The 27,408-nt window shown below is 35.6% G+C and overlaps 1 protein-coding gene across 3 annotated transcripts in view; it reads left to right on the top strand.

The window, feature by feature from the left end:
• LOC111516774 (zinc transporter ZIP11) overlaps positions 1–27,408 on the top strand; it is a 409,569-nt gene that overhangs the window by 347,954 nt on the left and 34,207 nt on the right. The gene's annotated exons all lie outside the window — the stretch shown is intronic.

Below are 27,408 nucleotides of genomic sequence, written 5' to 3'. Positions count from 1 at the left end.
ACTTCTTTCAAATCTGTTATGCCGGTTTTTGATATGTTATATTTGAAATCAAAAAGTTAAAATGTTAGTTTATAAAAAGTTGCTACCTGAAAAAAATATATAGGTACCAATATATTTGAAAACTTGCGCCTTCGCCATATTTTGAAATATATTTGGAAATTGCCGTTTTAATACAAGAAAACGTCCAATTTCTGAAGAGAAACAGTTCCAAAGAGCATCTCTCAACAAAGTCTTGAATTTTTCGAATTTGTATAACTATGCTCAACAATGATAATGTTGATATTTTGAGTGCAAATAGTAAAAACGAATATCTTGAATGATCCCAATAAATGCATAAAGTGGGCCCGGCCCGTTCTTGAAAAACAAATAAAATAAATCTTTCGTGATTCAGGACAAAATGTACTGACTATCATTACTCGTAAGTGGTCAACAAAATTGTGGGAACGTAATAACAAAAAACTAAAATACAAGCTAATCAAATGCGTCACCGGAACTCAAATTGAGACTCGATGACCAGCTCGATGACAAGGTGGATGGTCAAGATTAAGTCATGAAGTGAAACTCTGCGAAGAGCAACCCTTGCAGGGTATTAGTGGAGGTATTCGTTCACATGGGGGTGATGATGAGGGTGTGGCAGAAAAATTGAGGTTAATAGTGACGGAGTATGAGTCGATAATTTGGTCCTTGGTGTAGTCCTCGATTTGGCCCTTGGTGTGGTCCTCGATTCGATCCTCGAATTCGTCGTCGAATTGGTCCTCGAATTGGTCCTCGAATTGTTCATCGACTTGCTCGTCGATTCGATCCGAGAAAAAACAATGGCTACGTGTCATTTGTCATTTACCGTCTCTCAATGCACGTTTTCCTGTTAATCAGTGAATTTTCTCACCGTCATCGACAGGGGAATAATTATAGATACTATAAGAAACAACGTTGAGTTAGGAAATTTGTCTAAATATCATATAAAGTGAACAAGAGTTTCGAATATTTAACTAAACATAAAAAAGAGTATGGCAGACATGAACATTTTACAAAAGTTGGCTGTAGAAATTATCGATTGTGCTTTAATATAGATAAATTGCAATCTGACCCTTTGAACCCTGCTTTTATGAGGAATTCATATGGTTCTGTATCAGCTTAGCTAGTTGATGATTTTTTTTTCGGTATATAATAGAGTAGTCTTGCATTGTTCTTTCACAGAATCATAACAAAAATAGACTGGTGTTAATTATCTAATCCTGAGGCTCTCCTCATGTCTATAGTGTTGTTCAAGTTGGATATGTGAGATCTGAAAATTGCTGCATCAACTGTATTACAAGTTTTGCTTTCGACGACCCACATCAGAGTTTGTTTTCCATAATTTTTCTAATAACTTGCTCATATTTTTATCAACCTTTTTTGGGTATTTGTTACCTTCCACAATCTTTTACGTTTCGGAGACCAAAATCTGCCTCCGTCTTCAGAAATGGATAAAAAATTCGAATATATTCGTAGTTATCCCTTTTTTGATAGGTTATTTCTTCACTTCTTCGACAGATGTCAAAGAAGTGAAGTTGAAGAACTTCTTTTGGCCGCCGAAACGTAAAAGATTGTGGAAGGTAACAAATACCCAAAAAAGGTCGATGAAAAACTGATTTTTCCTCCACAAAAAATGACTTTCGTTGAATATTGCTCATTTTATGCATAGAGGATGTTGGCTGATACAAATCTGTTTGAAGAGATTAATTTGGGAACAATTGAATTTGGCAATTTGGGTAAAGTTAGTTTTTTTTTTTTAATGACATGTCATACTTCGCTTTCCATATTCAAATTCTATCTGATAATAAATGGCAATAACATAAATACAACAATAAAAATTATTTGGCGCTCCGGGGCGACTTCATTGATTCCAGTGGCGCATTTGCTTTTTCAGCTGCAGGAAAACCCGGAAAAACCTGCAGCACCACATCATCTGAAGATCTTGATCTAACAATGTCCTCTCTCTCATAAAACAAAATGTAGGGTGTCTCCAGAGGCTCCAATGAATTCAATGCATCGCCAGAACACTTCGTAACACGACTATCGTCAAACTTAAACCAGTCCGTTTCTTCTTTAACCAAGGCGTAATAATGACCAAATTCAACGCCAGAACCACAGTGAACAATGACTGCATGAATATCATAACAGTGGTCTGCTAGGTTGAAATGTTCATCTATTTCGAACCTTCCAAAGAGTTTCTTGCTTCCGTTAGAGGTTGAGTCTTGTTTGAAAATCATCAGTGTTATTATTAGATTGACTGGTGCCTCAGCTATACTTGTTTCCTTATAACAGTCAGTTAGTTTGGCGCATGTTTGACAATACAGTCGATCATCACCTGTTAAAAATTCCATTTTCAGTTGATTTAACAATAAGCTTTGCACGGACTGGTAATTAGTCGTATTAGGAAAAGCTAGATGAAGTTCCAGAAATTCACATGAGTTTTCAGTACTTCTTGAATATTTACCACAAAGTAAACAAGTGAGGATTTTTCCAGCAAAAGATTTACAAACACAAGACGAGATGTGTTATACGGAATTATTCAGTCCAGAGCGGCGGGGAGTATTGATTTTGGTATTGTTTTGCTCACGAAGAGTGTTCAACAAGAACCCCAAGAATTCGGAACAATCCTCTCGTTGTCCTAACGAGTCTCTAGTGGACTTCAAAGACTCCAGGAAATCGGTTGGAGGGAAAGATGATACCTTCTTACGAAACTGCAGCTGCATGAACAGTTGTTTGAGTTTGATGAATAAGCAGGAAACATTCCCGTTCTCGTTCATCATTAAAACTTCGTTCTTGAAATTCTTCGTCATGAACAACACTTGTAAAATGCTATTCATGTAGCAAGTGTTTCCTAAATTATCCAATCCAATTTTCTTCTCTAGATTTTCAGGACAACTCTCTACTGATTCGTAAGGAAGAACACGTTTCACAGAATCTCCATAAGAACCATTTCTCAAGCTGCGATCGATCCTTCCAAGTGAAAAAGGGTTTCGTAGAGGGATCGATTCGGCTCTTGCTTCAAGAAGCGCTTCCACTGAAATGGTACCAGTTCTACGAGGAATGCAACTCATTTTTTGGGGCCAAGAATGACCTGAGTCCACTGACCGCACTGAAAAAGAAGAAGGTGGATCAATCACTTGTGAATTAACCTTGATAGGAGACTGATAAATATCCACATATCTCGGCTTGTTTCGAAGAGGTTTCAGTTCCGTACTGAAATTAAGGCAATGCATGATCTCATCAAAATTATGTGAAGGAGGAATAGTTCCAAGAATATTTCCAAATGGCAAAAATATAATATAAGATTATATGTGTATTTACCGAGCAGTTCGGAAGTTACTTTTAAAATAATATCATAAAGCTGATATATTCAACTGTCCTCATTTTAGTGAAAATATTTTCCATATAAGTAAAATTTCATCTCGATAATGTTACTGAGATTCCTTTATTTGAAAGTAATTGTTTCGGATTGATCATTTCTTTGTAGATATTGAAGAATACTTTGATGTACCAGTACAACTGATGAAGCTACTGTGTAGCGAAACGGACTTTAAATAAAATTTATTGTTAAAATCCTCTTAGTATTTTTATGAACAATTTTCATATGTTGCGCTTTTCTCCTCAAATTTGTATCTTGAAGAAGTTGCGTGCATGATTTTCGCATATTTGTAAATGTTTTTTATTTATGTATTCAGTTACTTCCTTCTGAGAATTCGATCCTTTTGAATGTTATTCAAAAGGAAACGAAAAGTAGAAGTAAAAGTAAATTTTTTTAAAGACATTTTTGAAGAGAAGTCTTTCTTGCTGCCTTTTTAAGAAGTTATTCTCCAACTATCTGAAACATAATCAATAGAGATCCTTCTGTAGTGTTATGAAGGACTAACTGAAAAATTCACACCGAAAAGTTGCTGCGTCATATAAATCACTAAATCAGTAACGAATGAATTGTTCCTACAACTCAAAAAGTCAATATGAACTTATATCCTTGACTTCCTTTCTAAAGTTCAAGCTTCTGAAAGTAATTCCCATCCGGTCTCAAAACCCAAAAATCCACTTCTGGAAAACGCCCCAACCGGAGCCAGGTATATTTTCGGTATATAATTCATAGACAAAATTCATGAATACCTATTAACTGAACTTTCAGTAGTTTATATTACGCAGTAACTATACGGAGACTAACTTTTCAGTTCGCCCCTCATTACACTTCAGTAGATTCTCTGTTGATTCAACTTCGTTAATTTTTTTTAGATTTTGGGAGGTTTAAAACAGCAGTGAGAAATACTTTAAATTCTTTCAATTTACATTTTTGAATCAAGTTCTATACGTTAGCGAAACTTCCCCGGCAATGGAGCCGGTTCGGTGTGCGGAAAAAGAAAGGTGCATTCTTGCGTGTTCGTATTCATTTGGAACGACTGCGGCCTGACCGGTAAGAAAAAGTCTTGTCATAAATTGCGATCAGCGCGTTGGTCGAGCTTCTCGTTCTTATTTCAGAGCTCGCCGCCAACTGCAATAACAATTGCCCATCGCGCCAACCTTTTACCACAGCCCACCCAAAGGTTAATGCTGCGACGAGGTCCCCTTTTGATACCATCCAAGGGAGCAAGCGGTTTCAGTACTGCTTTTCTCATTATTTCACAGATACATGTTACACTGTGGTATGTAAACGAGAATGTTGACAAATAATTCAATAATGGTCAAAAAAAGTAAATGATAAATATGAAAATAATTGCATTTATTCATTAGCACAATGCTTCAGTCTAAAGAGAACAGACGATTTTGGAAAACGCTATTCTTCTCTTCGGCTTGAGTAATATTTAATCTATGAATAATGCTCTTCAAATGTGTCAGTCAATGTATACCTACACTCGGACGGTAGCCGGTCGGTTCGACGTGGGTGCTTTGTTCACTCACTCAAATCGACCGCCGTGTTGGTCGCTGGTTCAAGCCCCAGGCTGAACTATCGTCCAACCCGTGTTAGAAATCACACGTTAAAAGGTAAGACCTTGTTATCCACAAGTTTCGACTTCTGAGGGTTGTCATTCGTAGGGGTACGACAGCTGGTTAACAGAAAAACAGATTTTGAACAGATTTGAACTCAGTTATAAACATTTATTGATAAACTGACTTACTGAAGAATGGAACACAAGAACTTCAACACCAATATACAAGAATGTGAAAACAGCAGACCAACGTATGTACTACAAAAATGGATTCATACCAGGAAGTGAAGTGAAGAATAGACTGGAACAAATCCTACAAAGTCCTGGGAATATAAAAAAAGAGTTCACGTACTATTTATAGACTTCAAAATTGCCTTCAATACTACAGGCAGAAACGGATTGATGAAAGCACAACTGATTACTAAAAAAAAAAACAGAAAGCTTCCTAATTTGATTTTGGACGAAATTAAATAAAAGTGAAATTTTAAGAGGAATTAGTGAATAAGTTCATCACGGACCATTTTGAAGCAGAGATACTGCATATTCTCAACAATAACATAGGTTAGGTTAGGTCCAAAGTGACCAAATAAACCCAGCTTCTTAACGAAGCCGATTAGTTTGTATGGTGAGTGGTCTATCAGGTAACATGGTAAGAGTATGGCTCTGATTCGGTACCCAGCCGGGCAGGCACAAAGTATGTGCTCTGCTGTTTCATCATTTTCCAAACAGAGGCGACAAACTGTCTTCCGATAGCCCGAGTCTCTGCATATGATGATTCAAATGACCGTGACCTATGAGAAGGCCTGTTAGACGTCGTAGTTCATCCCTATTGTAGTCCAACAATTGTTTGGTATCAAGCTTCGAAGGGTGAATAAATGCCTTGGAGTGAACCAATCCTGGAAGATTCTTCCAGAAGTCAATAAATCTTTTTGCCATCCAGGTATTCAATGTTTGTTTGGCAAAGCCTGAATTGATGCTAATGACAGATTCTGGTCCGATGAAGCTGCTTGCAGCACCCTCCTTAGCAAGGAATCTAGGCTACATCTTCCTATCGAGGAGAGTCGTTTTTGACAATTGGCTCGGAAGAGCCAAGAGCTTCCAAAGCCGCTTGACTGTCCGAGAATATTTTTATTAACTTGTATATGAGGTTGGATTCTTCCAATCTCTCCGCACACAATTCAGTCGTTTGAAATACAGTCGCATAGGTTCCTAGGCAGGTTTATATCTCTGTCCTGGGTCTGCCACTGAAAACACCTGCACCGGAACCGGAAGGTGTTTTTGATCCATTTGTGAACCAACAACTATATGCTCTTAATATTTCCTTCTCCCGGAAAATCCAGTCCTCAATACTCGCCAACAGTACTTTATAAGGCAGTTCGTAGTTGACAGTTGGAGGCCTAAAATCAGAGGTCGTTTCCAGAATACTGTGACTTCCAATAACAACCAACAGTCTGTTGCACTCTGCATTAATTGATTTATGCAATTGGCAATGTGCACACTAACATACAGTGTGGTCCAACGAAAACTTAACACCTCGAGTTTCCGGCGTTAACATGAAAATGTGGAAAATCGCTCGAACCCGTCAATTTCTGATTCGAGGGGGAACAACTGTTCCACTGTTTTCATCCCCGTGACTTCAACCCCCTAACGGGGGTGAGCACAACCCCTTGATTTTGAATAGGGATGAGGGGTGTTGAGATACCTCATTTTGAAGATCTTATCGTGTACTATCTGACCGTAAAATTTCGCTCCAAAATATCCATCGATAACGACATGACAGGTAAAAGAGTGGAAGAGTACGTACTTTTGTGATTACTTTATTAAATGTTCGAAATGGGCACCATCCACTTCCATGCAGTAATATAAGTTTTGCTGAAAACGTTCACGTACATTACTCAAGATGTCTGGTGTAATTTGACGGCATTCATTAATGATCCGAGTTCGCAAATCATCCAGTGACTCAGGCTGGGTAGCGTAAATCTTGGATTTCAGGTGACCCCATAGAAAAAAGTCCAGTGGAGCCAGATCCGGTGATCTGGGTGGCCACTCAATATGTCCCCTTCTTCCAATCCAGGCGTGAGGAAAATTGTCATCTAAAAACTGACGCACCGGTTGAACAAAGTGAGGTGGTGCGCCATCTTGTTGGAAAATGATCGTTTGATGGTCTTCTGCATTCTCCAATACTTGCACGAGGGCTGGATAAATAGCGTTCTCCAATAGATCGAGATAAAGTTGGCCTGTGAGATTACCGGGTAGAAAAAAAGGGCCGATTATGTGATTTCCATAAATACCCGCCCAAACATTTAATTTTTGGGGGCGCTGTGTATACACCTCACGAAATAATCGTGGATTTTCATCTGACCAATACCGACAGTTATGCCGGTTTACAATGCCGTTAAGGTAAAATGAACACTCGTCCGAAAAACAGATATCGAACATGTAGTTTTGATTGCAGTTAATTATTTCACTGATCACTTCACAGAACTGGAGTCGGCGATCGGGATCATCCTCATTCAGTTCCTGAACCAATCGTATCTTATACGGATGGAATTTATGTTGTTTCAGGATTCTCATGATTGTTGTGCGTGAAACACCAGATACCTCGGACAATTTCCTAGTACTAACGGTCGGATCCATTGCTATATGACCTAAGACAGCCACGTCCCTCGCTTCGTCTCTTTCATGCACCCTCTTTTTGTTTCCAACTGACCCAGTAGCGTCAAATTTGGCAACCAGTTGCACAACGTAAGCAGCGGATACATTTTTTCCAGGATGTCGTTCGTTAAATAAAGCCGCTGTTGTGCGCGCAGAGTCGTTATTTCGGAAAAATAATTTTATCATTTCCACCCTTTCTTCTACGGAATACACCATTTTAATTCCACTACAAATTTACAATCGCTTGTACACACTTGTACCGTTCTTAACAATTCACGATAGACTAAGGTACAAAAACAAGGTCCGTCTACTTTTTTGGACAAAAAATTAACCACTCAATACCTTTGAAATGCGTCGGATACGAATAATATTCTCGAGATAAATTCCATATTGCCTCTTTCACTATTTTCGCTGTTATTTCATTATCGATGGATATTTTGAAGTGAAATTTTACGGGCAGATAGTACACGATAAGATCTTCAAAATGAGGTATCTCAACACCCCTCATCCCTATTCAAAATCAAGGGGTTGTGCTCACCCCCGTTAGGGGGTTGAAGTCACGGGGATGAAAACAGCGGAAAAGTTGTTCCCCTTCGAATCAGCAATTGACGGGTTCGAGCGATTTTCCACATTTTCATGTTAACGCCGGAAAATCGAGGTGTTAAGTTTTCGTTGGACCACACTGTATATTAAGGAAAATATATGCGAGCAATAAAAACATGACATCCAAATTATTATGTAGGAGGCCGGTGATATAGTTATAATTGGAAAAGTAAGAACCAGTGTAAGGAAAGTAACAAACTAACTGAATGGAAACTGAAGCACATAATGTGACAATCGACGGATATGATTGAAAAGCCAATATCGAGGAAGACCGATGACACAATGGTGGGACAACTGCAGAGATGATGAAGTGGTGAAAATGATACAATGGAAAAAAAAATTGCAGAAATAGGTAAGTTTGGAAAGTAATAAGTGAGTCAGTCAGGACGCACAATAAATAGTAAGGAAGATATAGGAGAACAGAAGTTATCCACTTCAGAATAGGATATTATACGCACAAGCGTAAACCATAATCCGAATGATTATAGGTCGATCGTGAATGATTTACCCAATAGCAAATTATAAAAAAATTAATAAAATATCATTCAAACCTAGATTTCACCTGACAGTATAGGTAACTTTGATTCTATTTTCCAAATGAAAAAGTCCTCATTGGAAGCAAAATGAAAAAGAAAAATTGTTCAAGTATCATCAAGCAGAAATTATTCTGGATATTCTAGAAAACAGACTTCCAGACCTTTGTCTTTTCGAAGCAAATTATTCATAGTGATAACCAAATTATAAGACCATCATAAGACGTTTTGCAAATTCAAAACAGGTATTTGCATACGAAAATCTTTTCGGTATTTTTTTTTCGCTTGAAAATATTATTTAGACTAATATTGAATAATAGGGACTTTAACAGCCATTTTTGGTCTAGCTAAGAGTGCAAGGTTAACATTTTTTCTTACTTAGATGTGTTGTTGAGATGACTCACAGTATCCTCACAATTATAAACACCTAAAACCACCCCATCCTCTGAAAAGCTGTCATCAGTAGTATCTCGACCGGCCCAAGAAATTGCATATATACCGGCGATATCAAACAAACTGAACAAGACATACTATATGACAGAATTGACGACGTGCTAGAAGACGATTATATCGATGTGGTGTAACTTTCGGATGATCATCTTAGCAACAAATAATAATTTATAAATTGTTTGTTTGTGAATAGTAGAGAGTGCTTGTTGATGTCTTTAAGAAAGACAGTATTTCTTTTTACAGGAGTGAATGGACTATGCGAGTACAAAATGTTTGCATTCGTATTGTCGAAACAACATAATGTTGTCCATGCTTGTGACTGCAGAAGTAATTCATTGAATCTACCATTTGGGTTATCCATAATACAGATCGAGTTTATCGAGAACATCTTAGGGTTACTGGAAAAAATCTATGTTTTTACTAGATAGAAAATAGTGGCATACATCTACCTCCTACGGCGGATATTGGGTCATATCTGCAAATGTTTCTTGTTCGGCCAGTGGTAGATCATCCCTACAATCACTTGAATGGTTACCGAATCTAGAGTTTCACTCCACTAGTGAAGGATAGATCTAACATATATCCTATCCTACTGCTGAATGAACGAAAAACATCTGCAAGAATGTCCTCTACAAGAGAACTTGAACAAATATCGTGATATTATCTAGGTTAGTTTCAAAGAGGACTTGAGTTATCCATGTTATGGCCATAACTCTAATAAAATAAATTGAAATGGAACAAGTAGAAATTCAGGAAATTTCTAGATAATGCCGAAGGCACACTAAACATGTTACTTTATCAACAGAAAGAGGCTTTTTCACAAACAGTGACTCTCTGATTGAGAAAAGTGCCATGCACTTTTTTCACTTTTTTTCACAGCAACAGTATATTTTTCCAGATTATATCTTTTCTCATATCTATAGCAATTCACAGTAATTTGGTCTTTATACAAATTTGGTGTAGATGACAGAATAACCAATTCGAACAATAAATCGAAAACAATGTGGCAAATTATTAACCAAATCCAGAAAATCGCAAACAATTTTCACAATATCATAATTCATGAAGGTGATAAAATTGCCCCCGAAATTGAAATGACCAACAACTTCAATAAACATTTTTTCGTAGCTCATAAACAAGAAGCTATTGACTTGAATTTTTTGGGAAGTAACATAAAAGTATGCCAAAACTCCATTTTCTTACATCCTATAACTAGGCATGACATTGTAGACTTTGTAAAGATATTGAAAAATTCCAACGCACGTGGTCACGACGAAATCTCAAATAACCTTTTGAAAAAATGTGTTTTTCAGGTATGTGAACCTTTGGCATACATCTTGAATATGTCGATGGAACGAGGAACTTTTCCCGAAAAATTGAAAGCTGCACTCGTTATACCAATATTTTAAAAAGGAGATACTGATCTTTATAAGAATTATAGAGGAATAAGCTTGATTCCAAGCCTTTCAAAGATTTTCGAGCTGCATATTAAAAAGCAATTACTATCATTTTTTTAATGCTAATGAACAATTTTCACCAAATCAGTACGGTTTCACCCAGAACAAAAGTACTGAAACGGCACTGTATGAATTCCACAAACATGTCATAAATGCTCTTGATGGCAAACTAAGTGTCTGTGATTTATTTATTGACTTCTCCAGAGCCTTCGATAATGTAAATCACATACTTCTGCTTCAGAAAATGGAACGATATGGTGTGAGGGGAACCGCATTGAAATTAATGAAGTCTTATTTGCATGGCAGGACCCAAAAAGTAGTGATACGAAAAACTGTAAGTCATTCAACAACCATTGAACAGGGTGTTCCACAAGGCTCAATTCTTGGCCCCTTACTGTTTCTTATATATGCGACTGACTTGTTGCAGTTCATGAATAGTCTCACGGAAATACATGTGATTGCTAATGCAGACGACACCAATTTCCTCATAAAGGTGAGCGATGCAATAGCACTTGCAGAGAAAACAGAGAATGTCTATGAACAGGTAGTAACATGGGAACATCACGACAACATCATTAATGAAATTCTCGCTGCATTCTGCTCATGACAATTTTAGCATTTATGAGAACGAGGAGTTGTATGTTGAATCTTGCTCAACAACAAAGATGCTTAGCCTTACACTTGACTACAAGCTTACCTGGATCCCTCACATTGAAACTCTCTGCGACAAACTCCGCAGAAATTGCTATGCGCTAAGATTTATGTCAAACCATTGCAGTAAACAAGTTTTGTTGAATCTGTACTATGGATCAATACACTGTCATATACGATATGGAATACTGAACTGGGGCACTGGATCGTCTGCAGTGAGGGTTTTTACACGACAGAAATATGCCATCAGAACTATTGCTCGTATAGGATGGAGGCAATCGTGTAGAAACTTTTTCAAAGAACTCAAAATACTCACCGTTGCGGGTATTTATATTTATGAATTATGCATATACATCTACAAGAAAGGTCATAATTTTATATCTAATCAGCATAAATACCCTACCCGCTCTAAACATTTATTAATACCCCATATGCATCGAACCACCATATACCAAAAATCCACCTTTTTCTTGGACCAAAGTTTTACAATAAGCTTGATGATTCGGTAAAGAATGCGCCAAATGTCAATATTTTTAAATCAAGACTGAAAGCTGCTCTCATAGAAAACAATTGCTACACCCTTGAGGAATTTTGGGTTAGGTGTTTTTTTTTTGTCTTTTTTAACGTTCTTGTCACTATTTGACATTATCATTAATTTAAACTTTTTAATTATATCCATGACCCTCAATTTTACTGTTGTAGTATTCCGCTACTTTTATGTGTCTACATATATTTTTCATCTTTTTATCTCAATTCTTTGAAAATATTCAGATAAATACTTGAGTATGAATATATGTATATGAAAAGCACAAAATCTTATGGCGTTTTCCTTGTTATTGTACTGATAGAATTATCCACTGTTATGTACTTTTTAACAAACGAAATAAATGAATTGTTATTATTATTCATCATTTATGTTTTATATTTTTTCATTTCTTGAAATCATTTATTTCACTTTTTCACCAACTTTTCTGAGTATTTTCGTCCTATACTCACCTGTTTTATTAATTTTACCATAACAGAGTTGAAAATTTCAGAAAACCGAATTTCAAACTTTCAAGTAACATATCCGTCAGACACATTCATGGGGCTATAGGCGTCCGAATAACTAAGACGGCTATAAAATTCATAATTTTCCAGTTTAATCAAACGAACTGTATTTGGACGGGATCATATCACAGTTAAGTCTCATCTCGTATTACATATCTTGGGTGGTTATGGAATCCCACTGAGGGACTGAATACTTTCTTGAACCTACGAATTTAGAACTTCATTTGGGACTCGAATACATTCTTAATACTGTTTCTGAACCAGAGTAGCGTGGCTAACTATAAATTGAGCTCATTTCAATTATTTAACCCAATATTCTACGAACAATATAAATCTTTTCCAGTTTTTTATGTATTTGAAATGTTTGCTATCAAATGTATTCCAAAGTATGCCTTTGTGCCGAATGTATATCGAATTTGACTTCTGCAATTGAAGTGCTGGTGACAAAATACATAACACAAAGAAAAGAATAGAAAGAGCTTTTGATATCAGAAAAAAATATACATTCAAATTATTTTATTTGCTACATCTGTGAATACTTAGCACTTCAGTTATTTATCTCTGATTGCCAAGTTGATCATTATATTTATCTTTAAGTCTCGTGCCTATATGATTCTCAGTCTACGATTAGTGAAATTTGTAGGGTAATGGACTGACACCTATCAGAAAACAACTACTCCGCTGGCTAATACCCCGAAGGGAATTATATCTCTTTGTGGTATTAGCCAGGGGAGTAGCTGTTTTCTGATAGGTGTCCATCAACCTACAGTGTAGATGAGTTGGAACTGTCCTGAACAAATTGTTCTAGATAATTTGATTCACAGCCAGTCCTCAAGTATACCCCCTCACTGTATGTGAAGTTTTTTCCTTATACGAGGAATTGGGCCATTCGCATATGCGGTTGGTTACCTCCATTACGGGCAGATGGGGCGATGACAATAATGTTGTTTGTCGTTCGCTTCAGCCTTGTTTGAAGAATGATACCCTGAAAGGAATTCGACTTTCAATTATGGGAAATCATCGAATCCTCGTTGATGATGGAAACCATCTTGCACTGACGAGAGGCCAAATAGCCCGAAACCGGTCTACAAGTGTACCCGTTCGAATTATTGAAAATCAATTCCAGCAGTTGTATCGCCAAAGGCATATGCAGGAATTACTTCTATATAGAATCCTGCACTGACACCTGTCGGATATAATCCAACGCCCTTCGTGGTATTAGCCAGGGAAGTAGTTGTTTTCTGATAGGTGTCAGTCCATTAACCTACAGTAAGGGAGTTGAGACTGGCCTGAACGAATTGTTCTTTTAGATGGTTTGATTTACAGCTAGTCTTCAAGTATGCCGCTGTACTATATGTGAGTAATAGAAAACATATTTCATGATCTTGAATATATTTGAAATAATACACATAGACCTCCAAGGCGAATTACTGCCAATAAATATATCAATTAAACGTTGGTATTGCCTCTTCTAGAAAAACATATCAACGACATAATGTTCATGGTAAATAGATGTCCAGATGGCCATTATCTATCAAAAATTATTTTCTGATGGATTACCAATGGTTTCAAGTGAAACAGTCAACAAACCAAGCTATAAAATCCACGTTGGATGATGCTCAGTACCTACTCACTGTCCTGAGAAGGTGAACGTTTGGACTGAAAATATAAATTCTCAATTGAGCGCATTTATTTGGATTGGCAATGACATCATATACAGGGATATTCAAATTCGTTTCGGTTAAATTGTGTAAAATGTATTGATGGATGTAGCCGTTACTACGTGGTAGGAGATCATAATGAAAAGAGAAACTAAATTTCTATGTTTTTAACCACTTTTAATTGTAACTAACGTTACTGCAGTTTCGTTAAAAAAAATTAAAAGTGGTAAAAAACATATAAATTTTAACTTCTCTTTTCATTGTGTAAAATGTTATTATTGCTACCATTTTTTTTCTGCTCATCAAAACACATATAATATATTTTTGTTGTAGATATGTCTCAGATAATCATAAAAGGTTCTCTTATTCAAAGTTCATTGTAGAAAACGCTCAGAGCAATGGAAAAAATATGAATAGGTACCTAAAAATGAAAAAAAAACTCTCGAAAAACTCTACGGTACAAAGGCCTAGACATAGACGTGAAAGTTGCTATTGTGTTTTTATTCAACTCAGTCAACCAATTTCCAGGGCCGTAATTTAAAAGGGAATAATTCACAAAATTATAATCGAATATTACCGAAAAATCCCGAAATATAAAATTTAATTTAATTTTTCAGTATGAAGATGACATAAACTTATTTTTTAGTGATAGAATCGAGAATATTATGAGCCAACAAAGTTATTTGAATGAAGATATAAAAAAATTAATTGAAATATCCAAGGATCATTCACTCACTATCAATCCTACCAAATCAACAGCCATAATATTTATATAATGACTTTATTCACATTACAATGAAAATGATTAAATTCACATCAATATATAAAATAGACATTACAGAAAACGTGAAAAAAGTAGGAAAGCGATAAGTGTAACACACTTGTTTTGCAATAAAAATAACAATCCATACATGGCTTACACATATACACAATTTTTTTTTACACATTTCAAATAAAATATACCTATGACTAGTTTATATCAACTGAACATATATACATTCAGTACTACACAAATATAATATAGACAGTACACTGAACAAAATTACACACAAATATAAGAGAAATATTGAATATTGAAAGAGATAAAGATCGTCAGAGCAATCCTTTCTAACAATTCATCTCTCGAACGCACAGGTATTTTGTAAACTTTTTCTTTAAAATTCCCCACAAATAAAAATCTAATGGATTAAGATCGGGTGATCTCGTTGGCCAATTCCATGGTCCCAAGCGCCTCATCCACCGATCGTCAAATAGTCTATCCAGTTCTGCGCTCACTTCTCTTGTGCAATGTGCAGGAGCTCCGTCTAGTTGGTACCAACAGTTTCGATAATCTTCGAGTGGCAGATTATCCACGAAACTGTCTACAGTATTCTCCAAAATATTCAGGTAGCTTCTGGATGTTAATGACTCCTCGTATATCACGTACCTCAATTTGTTGTCCATCAACATGCAGAAGACATTAAAACTAAATTTTTCTTGAAATCCGGCTTCTTTTGTGACGTGAGGATTTTCACTGGACCAATAATGACGATTTTTTCTATTGAAATTCCCTTCTCTCGAAAATTTCGATTCATCAGTCCAAATAATTTTATTTAAAAAAAGTGGATCTTCTTGAATGCGTGTCAACAACATTTCACAAAATTCTACTCTCTGTTGAGGATCTTGAGGCTTCATTGCTTGAATTTTGGTGAATTTATAAGCGATAAGTGTAACACACTTGTTTTGCAATAAAAATAACAATCCACACATAGCTTACACATATACACAATTTTTTTTTTACACATTTCAAATAAAATATACCTATGACTAGTTTATATCAACTGAACATATATACATTCAGTACTACACAAATATAATATAGACAGTACACTGAACAAAATTACACACAAATATAAGAGAAATATTGAATATTGAAAGAGATAAAGATCGTCAGAGGGCCATAGACAATATATCTTTACAAGTTGATGATTAGTTGGTGATATATAGTGATTCGATAAAAATTTTAGGTTTGATAATTGATTACAATTTCAAATTTATAAAACATGTAAGTAATCTTATAGGACACTCTTATTCAATACTGAGAAAATTATATTCCAATAGGCATTACCTTAATAAAAAAAATAAAATCACATTATGTGATTCACTTATATTATCGATATTTAACTATTGTGATATTGATATGGCCCATGTCTTGATTATCTAGCCCGCTTTAGAATACAGAGAGTCCGAAACGCGTGTACTCGGTTCATCTGTAATATCAAATATAGGGAGAATGTGACACCTCATATTAATGACATCGGATGGCTGAAAATGCATAATAGACGAGAGTTGCATCAAGTTTATTTCCTTTCCAAATTATTTTTCAATAAAATACCAGAAGATTTAATGAAAAAGCTCACTCCATGTCATCAAGTTCATAACAGATACCTTAGGACAGTTACCACCCTTACCATACCCAAACATTTCAATGTTTTTTATGAAAAATCATTCACATATCAGGCTGCTACCACTTTCAATATATATCATAAATATATAATACCACAACCATGTTTATCGTTCAAAAAGAAAATTAGAAAGATCATATATATATATATATATATATATATATATATATATATATATATATATATATATATATATATATATATATGTATCAATTTGTAAATGTACAAAACACTGGTTGAGTGGAAGAGTAGCGTAAGCTAAACTCTGCCACTATAAATAAAGACAATTCATTATCATTATTATTATTATTATTAAGTGAATGTCTACGATCCAAAAACTACAACAAAAAATACAGGTCCGTAATTCAAAGATGAGGGTGGCCCAAGTCAGATGACACCCTGTATAAAAGATTCATGGATATATTCTGAGAGCCCACATCAAGTGTCGATAGCAAAATGTGGACAGATTTTTAATATGTCTGCGAATGAAGAAGATATAAGCAAAAAAATAATTTGGGATTTTTTTGTTTTTCCTGTATATCTCCAGAACCAAAAGAGCTATATTCGATTTCTTTACATCATTGAATATGTCCATAAAATACGCAACTTTGCCATAATTTAATCGACACTCTATCTCTTATCGTTTACGAGATCCCCATGTACAGGAACGAATTTGAATAGCCCTGTATAATGAATTTCAAAGAATTTTTTTGAGGAATACTCAAATCTTGCACTGGTAGATAGAGAATCAAACCTTTCTTGAATGAGCTATCGTACGTACACACGTTTTATTTTGAATGGAGTGTTATGTTTTTTTTTTAAGTTGAAGTGTTTCACTATTTTACTCATTATTTGTGAATTATGAAGAAAAGGAATTTATTCTTCACTAATGGACTGCACTGAATTGTTGTTAGTATTCTGAACTGGATTTACGTGAATTATTACTCTCTTCATAAGGTATGCCCAAATCTTTTTTTTTATTAGCGACCAATATTTTTGATAGGATCACCATAAAAAGGTAATGTTCTATGCTACTCGCTTTTTGAAATTATATTAACTTAGTATTTCAGGTTGATTTTGTAGTTTTTGAAAATGATGCTCTTGTTTTGAATTTACATTATATACATTGTTCTTGCTGTTTTTTTTTGATGGAATACAATCATTAATGAAAATTACTCACCAAGATCTATCCTTATGCCTCTCATGTTTGATTATCAATGAAGGTATATCGTTCAAATGACGTGAAAAGTGAAAAATGCTAACATTTGATTGTCGTATTATCCTACTGATCAAAAGACCACTGATTTTTGTTTTGGATTTTAACAGATTATAGTTTCTACAAATTTTCTACAAAATTCAAATAGTTTATGTTTTCTGAAAATTGTCATTGAAACCCACAGAAAATTTAAATAATTTTTGTTAAAAACCCAGCGCGGTCAAAGTGACCCATGACTCACCATTAAATAACTTTTTCTGTGAGTTGTTTGTGTGATATGATTCACATCTTCACGAAAAATGGCGACCGATATAGAATGCTTTATCGCTTACATCATAAACCTGCCTGTCATTCTGGACTTTGACCTATAACACTGATACTTAAAAGGCAAGAAAATGATATTTTTTATGGTCTTGATTCACATCGTTTTCTAAGAACGCATCGCACGAATCTGAATATAATACTAAAATCATAATTTCCCGAGAAACATTAACATGCAAGGCCGCCTTGTTTTTGAACGAATCTTTGACATTCCAATGGTAGTTAGTATTCTCTTTACGACAAACGGTTTATTCGGTAAGTAAACTTCACACACGGAATACTTGAGATTTCACTGCATTACTACATGCATTTGATTTGACGATAACGATCAAGAGATATATACGATGTGCTCACCTGAATCATCTCAATGAAATGACTCATATACAAGTCTTATCCTAAGTGCGCACCATTGGTAACTGTTGTTACTATTGGAAATACGAAATTGTCTTAGTTTTTTATAGTATATTTAAGCTTAGCAAGATGTCAAACAAAAAATTCAATGGAGTTGTGATTCTTTGACTTTTAGAGTAAACAATCTCCTTATCTAGTGGGAAGCCCTGTATATAATTGGTTAAACATGATATTCTAATTATAGAAGTATGCGACAATTCCTTTTTGTGAAGTGGAAAAAAGCGATTTAGGAGGATTGAATAGAAGCTGGGCATCAACATATAACAAACAACAATAAATATAGATATTCAAATTCGAGTCTTATATGGGGATCTAGTGGACGTAAGAGATAAAGAGTTGGTTAAATTGTGACAAAGTTGACTATTTTTAAAGACTACTAAGTGATCCAAGAAAATGACACTTGACTAGCTTTTTTTAGTCCGAAATATACAGGAAAAGCGGCAATTTTCAAAATTTATTTTTTTGTCTATCTTCTCCGTTTGCAAATATACTTGTTATGCACTTGTTGGAAACTTTGGTGTAGTAATGAATATTACTGGAGTTTTATCCCAACACCAAATCGTTATTTTTAACACCTTGAAAGGTGTTTTGACCACTAAGTGATCCTCTTCAAAAGGAAGATCAAACTATTCCTACTTACAAAGTTATCCTTATTTATACCATAGATACCTGTTCTAGATACCTGCGTCTTGAGTTTCTTAAATTAATTTCACATTATTGCATTACCTACTAAACTAATTTCACAATGTGCGATCATCTTCAAGAGGAAGATGATCACTTGGTGATCGAAACACGTGTCGAGTTTTATTCCAACACCAAACCGTTATTTTTAACACCTCTACACGTGTTTCGACCACCAAGTAATCATCTTCAAGGAGAATATTTCATCCCAACACCAAACCGTTATTTTTAACACCTCTACACGTGTTTCAATCACCAAGTGATCATCTTGAAGAGGAAGATGATCACTTGGTGATCGAAAAACGTGTCGAGTTTTATCCCAACAAATAAGCTTATCACTTGGTGATCGAAACACGTGTCGATGTGTTGAAAATAACGATTTGGTGTTTCATTCATTCATTTTCAAGTATATTCAAAATCTGTTGCTATAATTCTGACCCGAGCAATTTCTCATTCGGCGGCCGACGTCAAAGTTTGGCTTAGCAACAGACCCTCGTCTGTTCATCTAGGAAAAGCAACGTTTTGGTTTTCTGTTGATCCCGTAGATGGTGTCTTCGTAAGGGCAGTCGTCTATGCTCACTCATACTCAAGTTGATTTCCACAAGATATTCGTCTGGTGCTACTGATGAGACCTATGATAAGGCAAATCGCCTTGTGTAGGGATAGACATGATATGATTATCCGTATAATTGGTTATTCAGCATCCAAGTATTTCAATCCAATACCAGACTCTCTGTTTGATCCCAAATGGTATACTTTTGGGTCTAGTTTAAATCAGTGGTAAATATAAAAAAATATAAATCGATGTTTAGGTATGTAGAGAAATCCGATACTAAAACTTGTCTACACCTTTATTATTAGGGACTTCATATGGATTAGAAAAAATGAACTCATTTACAATCTGAGCTCATTTTTCATTACTGATTGAATCAAGATTGAACACTACCAGTGTCGAAATGAGGGCTGGACAAGAAAATGTTTTTTAAACTGCTGGTGATGTACATCGCGAGAGAATTTCAATGGAAATGTTATGGGTTTGTGATATCAACATATTCCAGGTACTTCGTAAAGTTTTTAAGATTCAGCTGTGGGAAATGAGAAGAGTAAGAATTTTTTCCATCGAGCGATTATGCGAGAGTAGAAATTGTTTATTCGATAAATATTTAAGTAGAGCATCTTTCGGAAACTGAAGAAAAACTTAAATTCCACCATATTATATGAACATTACAAAAAAATTGTGTATAAAATTTTGAAGTTGAGAGTGCCCCTGTATGAAAATGTTGTGGTCATATTCTGAACAATGAAAGTTTTTATGACAAAGTGAACAGTTTCTAACGGTACTTCAAATAAAAAAAATACATTTGTTTGGAGGTGATTGACAACGTTTCGTGGTGTATTTCATCCGTTCGGACTTCCATTGTCTAATATAATATAAATTGATTTGAAATCCCTGAAAGAATCTGTAAAAAAATTAAGAAGATTAACCATAAAATAACAATTTTATTAAACAAAAAACTGAAATTACAAAGAAATAACATACAAGCAACGACAAAAAAAAATTAAAAAATTGAAATATTGATACAAGCTGAAAATTAAAAAATATTATTAAACAAAAATAAAAATTAAAAGATTCCAAACCAAGTTACGTCACGACGTTTCGATTGTTAGTATCCACAATCGTCTTCAGGTGATAACTGGACTCATCTGGATTCATCCAAGATCTGACTATTTATAGGTCATTCGAGTGCTTTCACCTATCCCCTCTTCCCTCTCACCGTATCATTGATTTTAGCGGGAGTTGGTCGTTTTCTGCTTGAATAGTTTTTTGTTTAATAAAATTGTTATTTTTTGGTTATTCTTCATGATTTTTTTACAGATTCTTTCTGGGATTTCAAATCAATTTATATTATATTACACAATGGAAGTCCGAACTGTTGAAGAACAAAAAAGATACAGCTGAAAATAGAATTTCAATATTTTCGGTTTTTCCTATACAAACAAATGAATAGATTTTTTGGTGCCATACGATATTTCTCGAAAATAAGCAACTTTGTCATAATTCAACACTCTATAGGGTGAGGTATGAGTTTTCCGAAATATTCAGCAAATACTTTGAAAATATTACTCGTGAATATCCATTTGTAAAATTATTGATCCTCCATAAGTGATGTATGACTATCTGTATGTTGAAGACTTTTCCTTTCTTGATATCAGAACAGTATTTTTTCACAAATATCAAGAGTCATAAAATATACTGATTCATCATGTGTCGATTCTTTGCAACTTCAAGAGCACCTCCGTTCGATTCGACCAATCACAATATAATGGGTAGAAAATTGAAAAGAAGTGTCTTGTCTATGTATGTCTACTTGTTGGAACACAGGTTGTAGGGGGCTGAGAAAAGCAAGAATGAACGATATAGATGTGAGATGTTTCCCCAAAATGTAGGTATATTCAATTGATGCATCGTACCAACAATGAAATATTTATTGCCCATGATCCACAAGGGTTGGTTTTGAAACATGAATTATATCGCCCGTTCCCATGTGAACCGCTGACCATGCTGAAGCAGAATCTCGCGATTCTGGGAAACTGATGTGCAAGCATTCTTATCTTCATGGGAAGAATACTTTTGTAATTCAGTTATAATTTTGCTCTCATACTGTTAACATCAATTTTTGTTAATAAAATTAATTTTTAAAAAAGGACTTTGACATCCGAAAGTTATATTTGGCGCAGTCGGTAGGATACTCGAAATTGAACGTATCGAACGTGCAGTTTTCGTTTCAACGATTTATCGGGTATCGAACTTGTTGTTTTGCCTTGTGGAGGTGTTTGTGAAGGAGTGGCTCTTCAAACCTCAAGAAACCCAATCCATCGTGGACCTTTAGCTACCCTCAACAGGCAGATCATCGGGGAGTGGAACAGAATCGTCCAGTCTCGCAAGGAAGTCTTTCTGGAAATCAAAAATCGAGGAACCAGTCGTCTAACTTATAAAGGATGCTCAAAGTTCTTACAATTTTAATGTAAGTCGTAATTTTTAAATGTCTATTGATAACTTATCTCAAATTCTTGGAAAGTTAAATTTGAATAACGAAAACCCTTCAGCTGACTCTTCAGTTTCTTTGCCTAATTCTTCTAGTAGTTCAAATATAATAATGGCTAATCAATTCAACTCAGAATACCTTAGGTGTGTGCCTGAATTCGACGGCAACCCTAATGATTTAAATAGATATCTAGCAGTTTGTGATTCAATAATTAATACTTTTTATAATGTGGCTGAGCCGACAAGTTTTCAAAATGTTTATTTGCTGAACTGTCTCATTTCAAAATTATCAGGCAATGCTAAAGTAGTAGCCAATATACAGAATGTTTCAAATTGGAGAGAACTCAAAGATACATTAACCAGAAACTTTGCCGATCAAAGGGATGAAACTTGCCTAAACAGAGACATGGTTATGCTTAGGCAATCCCCTAATGAAAAGCCTCAACAGTTCTATGATAGGTGTTTAAATATATTGAACCTATTGTGCAATTATATCGACGTTCACGAAATCACACAAGAATCTAAAAGGTGTAAAAGAGATTTATACAGCAATTTGGCATTGAAAACCTTTCTTTCTGGGCTCAAGGAACCCTTGGGTACTACAATACGTTGTATGCAACCCAAATCTCTCAGTGAAGCATTGCAGTTTGTTTTACAGGAAGACAATGTACATTACTTCCAAAATTTCTCAAATAAGAATACATTTAGACCAAACTTTCAACCTTCTAGAACACCAATTCAGATCAGACAGCCAAATTCTTCCCCTGTCAATAATTATAGTACACCAAATAACTTTTTCAGACAGCAAAATCAATTTCCTTCATAACCAATACCAATTCAGCCACGAGCACCAAGCCAACCCCAAAAATTCTTTACCAACGCGCAAGTTTTTAGACAACCATTTCAAAACAGAAATGTTTTCAGGCCCAATCAGAATCAGAACTTCACAAAACCTACACCCATGAGTGTATCCACCAGAAATACATATCAAACAAATAAACCAGTACCAATGAGTGTTTCGACAAGAAACGCCCCTAATTATCAATCAGGTCCCTCAAACTCATTTCAAAACCAACCCCAAAGAAATTTTATATCAGAGGAATTATTTAATACGGTAGTTAGTGACACTCAAAATGAACCAAATTATAGCGAACACGAATATTACGCTGAAGAAGATTATAACGAACACTATGACGAATTTCTATACTGCGGAAATGAAAATCAGGAAAGTAACTTTGACAATTCCGAGGTAAATTTTCAGGAAATGTCAATCACGAACAATCAAACCTAGTTCCGCAACCACGAACAATCAAACCTAGTTCCGCAAATCATTTCTTTCAATAATTCTAGTTCTAGCGAATTATCATATATAACATTTCCGGAATATGACGCAAAATTTCTCATTGATTCAGGTTCCACGAAATCTTTTATAGATCCAGAAATTGCTCAAAAACTGTTTCCAAATCTAATTAAATACGACCCGTTTATTGTTTCCACAGTTTTCCAAAAATCAGCTCATAAATATAGCGCATCTATGCCCGCTTCAAAATTATTCAATTTGCCACAACAAAAACATTTAAAATTTTTCCTTTTCAAATTTCATGACATTTTCAAAGGATTAATTGGTCTTGACAATTTAAAACTTTTACAAGCTAACCTAGATTTTGGTAATGGCTATCTTATCACTCCTTATGCGAAAATAAAACTGAAGTTTCAAAAAACAAAAAGCGATCTCAATTTAATTACGATTGCTCCAAGATCTGAGCAAGTGATACAGGTCAAAACATCAATTCAGAATGGTGAAATAATAATACCTCACCAACGCTTCCATAATTGTGAATTGCCAGAGTGTCTTACTGTTGCAAATAAAGGTAGAGCTCTCACTACAATTTTGAACAACACCACCAAACCAGTAACCCTGAATTTTTCAGAACCAATCGCTGTTGAAAAATTTGATAAGAACGAAATTAAAAAAATCGATTTTCATAATTTTGATGATTCCCCTAAGCAAAATTTAGATTTTTCAAAAATTCGATGTGACCATTTGAATGACGAGGAAAGATCTAAGATACTTTCGCTGTGCAAAGAATTCTCTGACATATTTTATTATGAAAATACTCCGCTGACTTTTACGAGCCGTGTAAAGCACCAAATTAGAACATCTGATGAAATACCGGTGTATACAAAATCATACCGGTACCCACTCATACACAAGCAAGAAGTCGAAAATCAGATCAAAAAAATGCTCGACCAGAAAATTATTCGGCCAAGCAATTCTCCTTGGTCATCGCCTATTTGGGTGGTACCCAAAAAGGTCGATGCTTCTGGGAAGCAAAAATGGAGGGTTGTTGTTGACTATCGCAAGCTCAATGAGAAAACGATAGATGACAAATACCCTTTACCTAACATCACAGATCTTCTGGACAAACTGGGAAAATGCCAGTATTTCACAACACTCGACCTGGCCAGTGGCTTCCATCAAATTGAAATGGAAGAGGACGATATTGAAAAAACAGCTTTCAATACGGAACATGGCCATTATGAGTACCTGAGAATGCCATTTGGTTTGAAAAACGCGCCAGCTACCTTTCAGCGCGTAATGGATAATATCCTTCGTGGTATCCAGAACGAAAAGTGCTTGGTATACCTCGACGATATTATTATCTTCTCGACTTCCCTCCAAGAACACCTTGAGAGCCTTAAATCTGTCTTCAACAGGCTGAGAAGCTCAAACTTCAAAATTCAGCTGGATAAATCGGAATTCCTACGAAAGGAAGTAGCCTATCTGGGACACGTCGTGACTCTCGAAGGTGTCAAGCCGAATCCAGATAAAATCACAGCCGTCAAAAATTTCCCCGTCCCAAAAACCACCAAACAGATCAAAGGATTCTTGGGTTTGTTAGGTTACTATCGACGCTTTATCAATAATTTCGATAGACTAACGAAACCATTAACCAAATGCCTGAAGAAAGGCGCAAAAATTGAACATAATGCAGAGTTTTTGGAATGTTTCAATACCTGCAAAAACCTGTTAATCAATGATCCGATTTTGCAGTACCCCGACTTTTCTAAACCTTTTAATCTCACCACGGACGCAAGTAAATTCGCCCTAGGAGCTGTCCTTTTTGAAGGCCCTATAGGCCAAGACCTTCCAGTTGCATACGCATCTCGGACCCTGAATGACTCTGAGCAAAATTACTCAGTCATTGAGAAAGAGCTTCTCGCGATCGTATGGGCTACCAAATACTTCCGCCCATATCTCTTTGGACGAAAGTTCAATATAGTCACTGACCACAAACCCCTTCAGTGGTTATTCTCTCTGAAGGACCCCAACTCAAAATTGCTGAGATGGCGGATCAAACTAGAGGAATACGATTATACCATAATCTACAAAAAAGGCAAGTTGAACACCAACGCCGATGCTTTATCCCGTGTCGAAATCCACACTAAGGACACCAAAACCATTTGGGAGGAATTGGATGACATACTAGACGAATCACAACGTCTAACAAATCAAGGTGTCACTTTCAGTGGTCAAGGAAACCCAGTAAGTCGTTGCCTTGAAACCCCGGATTATCAACCCTCTTCCGATATTTTGATGATTGGAGAACCCAATCTGGACACTGAATATTCCCCCATCATGATTCCTCCTAACGAAATGCATGTAAATAATAATGACAACGAGTTACCTCCGAAAAGTCACACAGAAAATGACAATCTTTCTTTACAAGTTCAACCTGATACCGAACGTACAGGAGATGAACCCCTACCAGAACCCAGAATACACGAAGACAATGAATTACCTTCCACAGGTAATGGAAGAAATGACATTTCTTCACCATTGCAACCTAATATCGAACAAATAGAAGATGAACCCCTACTAGAACGCGAAAACCTTGAAGATGACACCATTCACTCAAATGCTGAACAGAACCCTGTTGTAACAATTCCAATAGCGCAGTGTGCCGTGAACCTAGGGCTCAATCAGTTGATTATAAGCTCAGTTCTCCATTCTCCGGCCAAACCTAAAACTACCATTCTGTTCGAGAAAAAGATGAGAATTCATGTACAAATATCGCGAAATAATACAGAAAACAATATTTTGAATTTTATCAAAGAATATGTCGCCCCAGGAGTGCAGTACCATGTCTATTTTGAAAACCCCGAACTTTATATACCATTTTCGGCAACAATTCAAAAATATTTCAAGTGGCCCTCTATAAAATTCAAAAGGTGTACCAAAAAGCTTCTGGACGTTACAAAAAAAGAAGACGTTCAAGAAATTATCAAAAACCACCATGAAGGTAAGTCAAACCACCGCGGTGTTGACGAAACTTTCGCAAGAATTACGGAAAAACATTACTGGCCGAACATAAAAGAAACCATTCAAACATATATTAATCAATGCCTTATTTGCCAACAAAGCAAATATGAGCGAAATCCCATCAAAATGAAGCTCAACATCACCCCTACAGCAACCAAACCTTTCGAAATCGTACATATGGATACATTCACTATCGAAAGTAGAAAATTTCTCACAATCATAGACAGTTTTTCAAAATACGCACAGGCATACCTAGTCAACTCCTTGACAGGTACGGAAATAGCCGACAACCTCATTCAATTTTTTTCTCATCATGGTATCCCCAAACGAATTATCGTTGACAACGGTACCGAATTCAATAACTTCCTCATTTCGGAACTCCTGGCTTTACACAAAGTCGAAGTTCATTTCACATCACCACACCATCCTCAATCCAATGGAATGATAGAACGGTTCCATTCTACCATTCTAGAACACATTCGTCTACTCAACACTAGAGGATTTTTGAAAACCCCTCCAAAAATGAAAATGTTGTACGCAATTTTGGCATACAATCACTCTATACATTCGGTCACAAAACTCAAGCCAATTGACATCATAAGTGGTCACATTTCAACCAATGATCCTTTCAATATTGATATTGATCGGAAATTACTAAATGATTACACCAATGATCACAAGGAACGATCGAAACTCCTCTATTCCAAAATAAACTCGGATCTAATAAAGCAAAAGGAAAAGATAGTAGAACGAGAAAATAAAAAACGCGATGATCCCATTGTATTCAAAACCAAACAAAAAGTTTACGTGAAAAAACATATTAGGCAGAAGGATGCAAATAAATTTCAAAAACCAACTCAAATCAAAACGGTCGATCATACAATGAAAACAGTTTCTACAGAAAACCAACAAAAAATTCACATGGACAATTTAAAACGTCCCCTCAAAAA

Source organism: Leptinotarsa decemlineata, unplaced genomic scaffold, assembly GCF_025532065.1.
Source record: "Leptinotarsa decemlineata unplaced genomic scaffold, Ldec_3_MD MMD2_tig00004307_RagTag_RagTag, whole genome shotgun sequence".
Lineage (NCBI taxonomy): Eukaryota > Metazoa > Arthropoda > Insecta > Coleoptera > Chrysomelidae > Leptinotarsa > Leptinotarsa decemlineata.
Note: the sequence above shows the minus strand (reverse complement) of the source record. Positions and strands in the feature narration are given on the sequence as shown.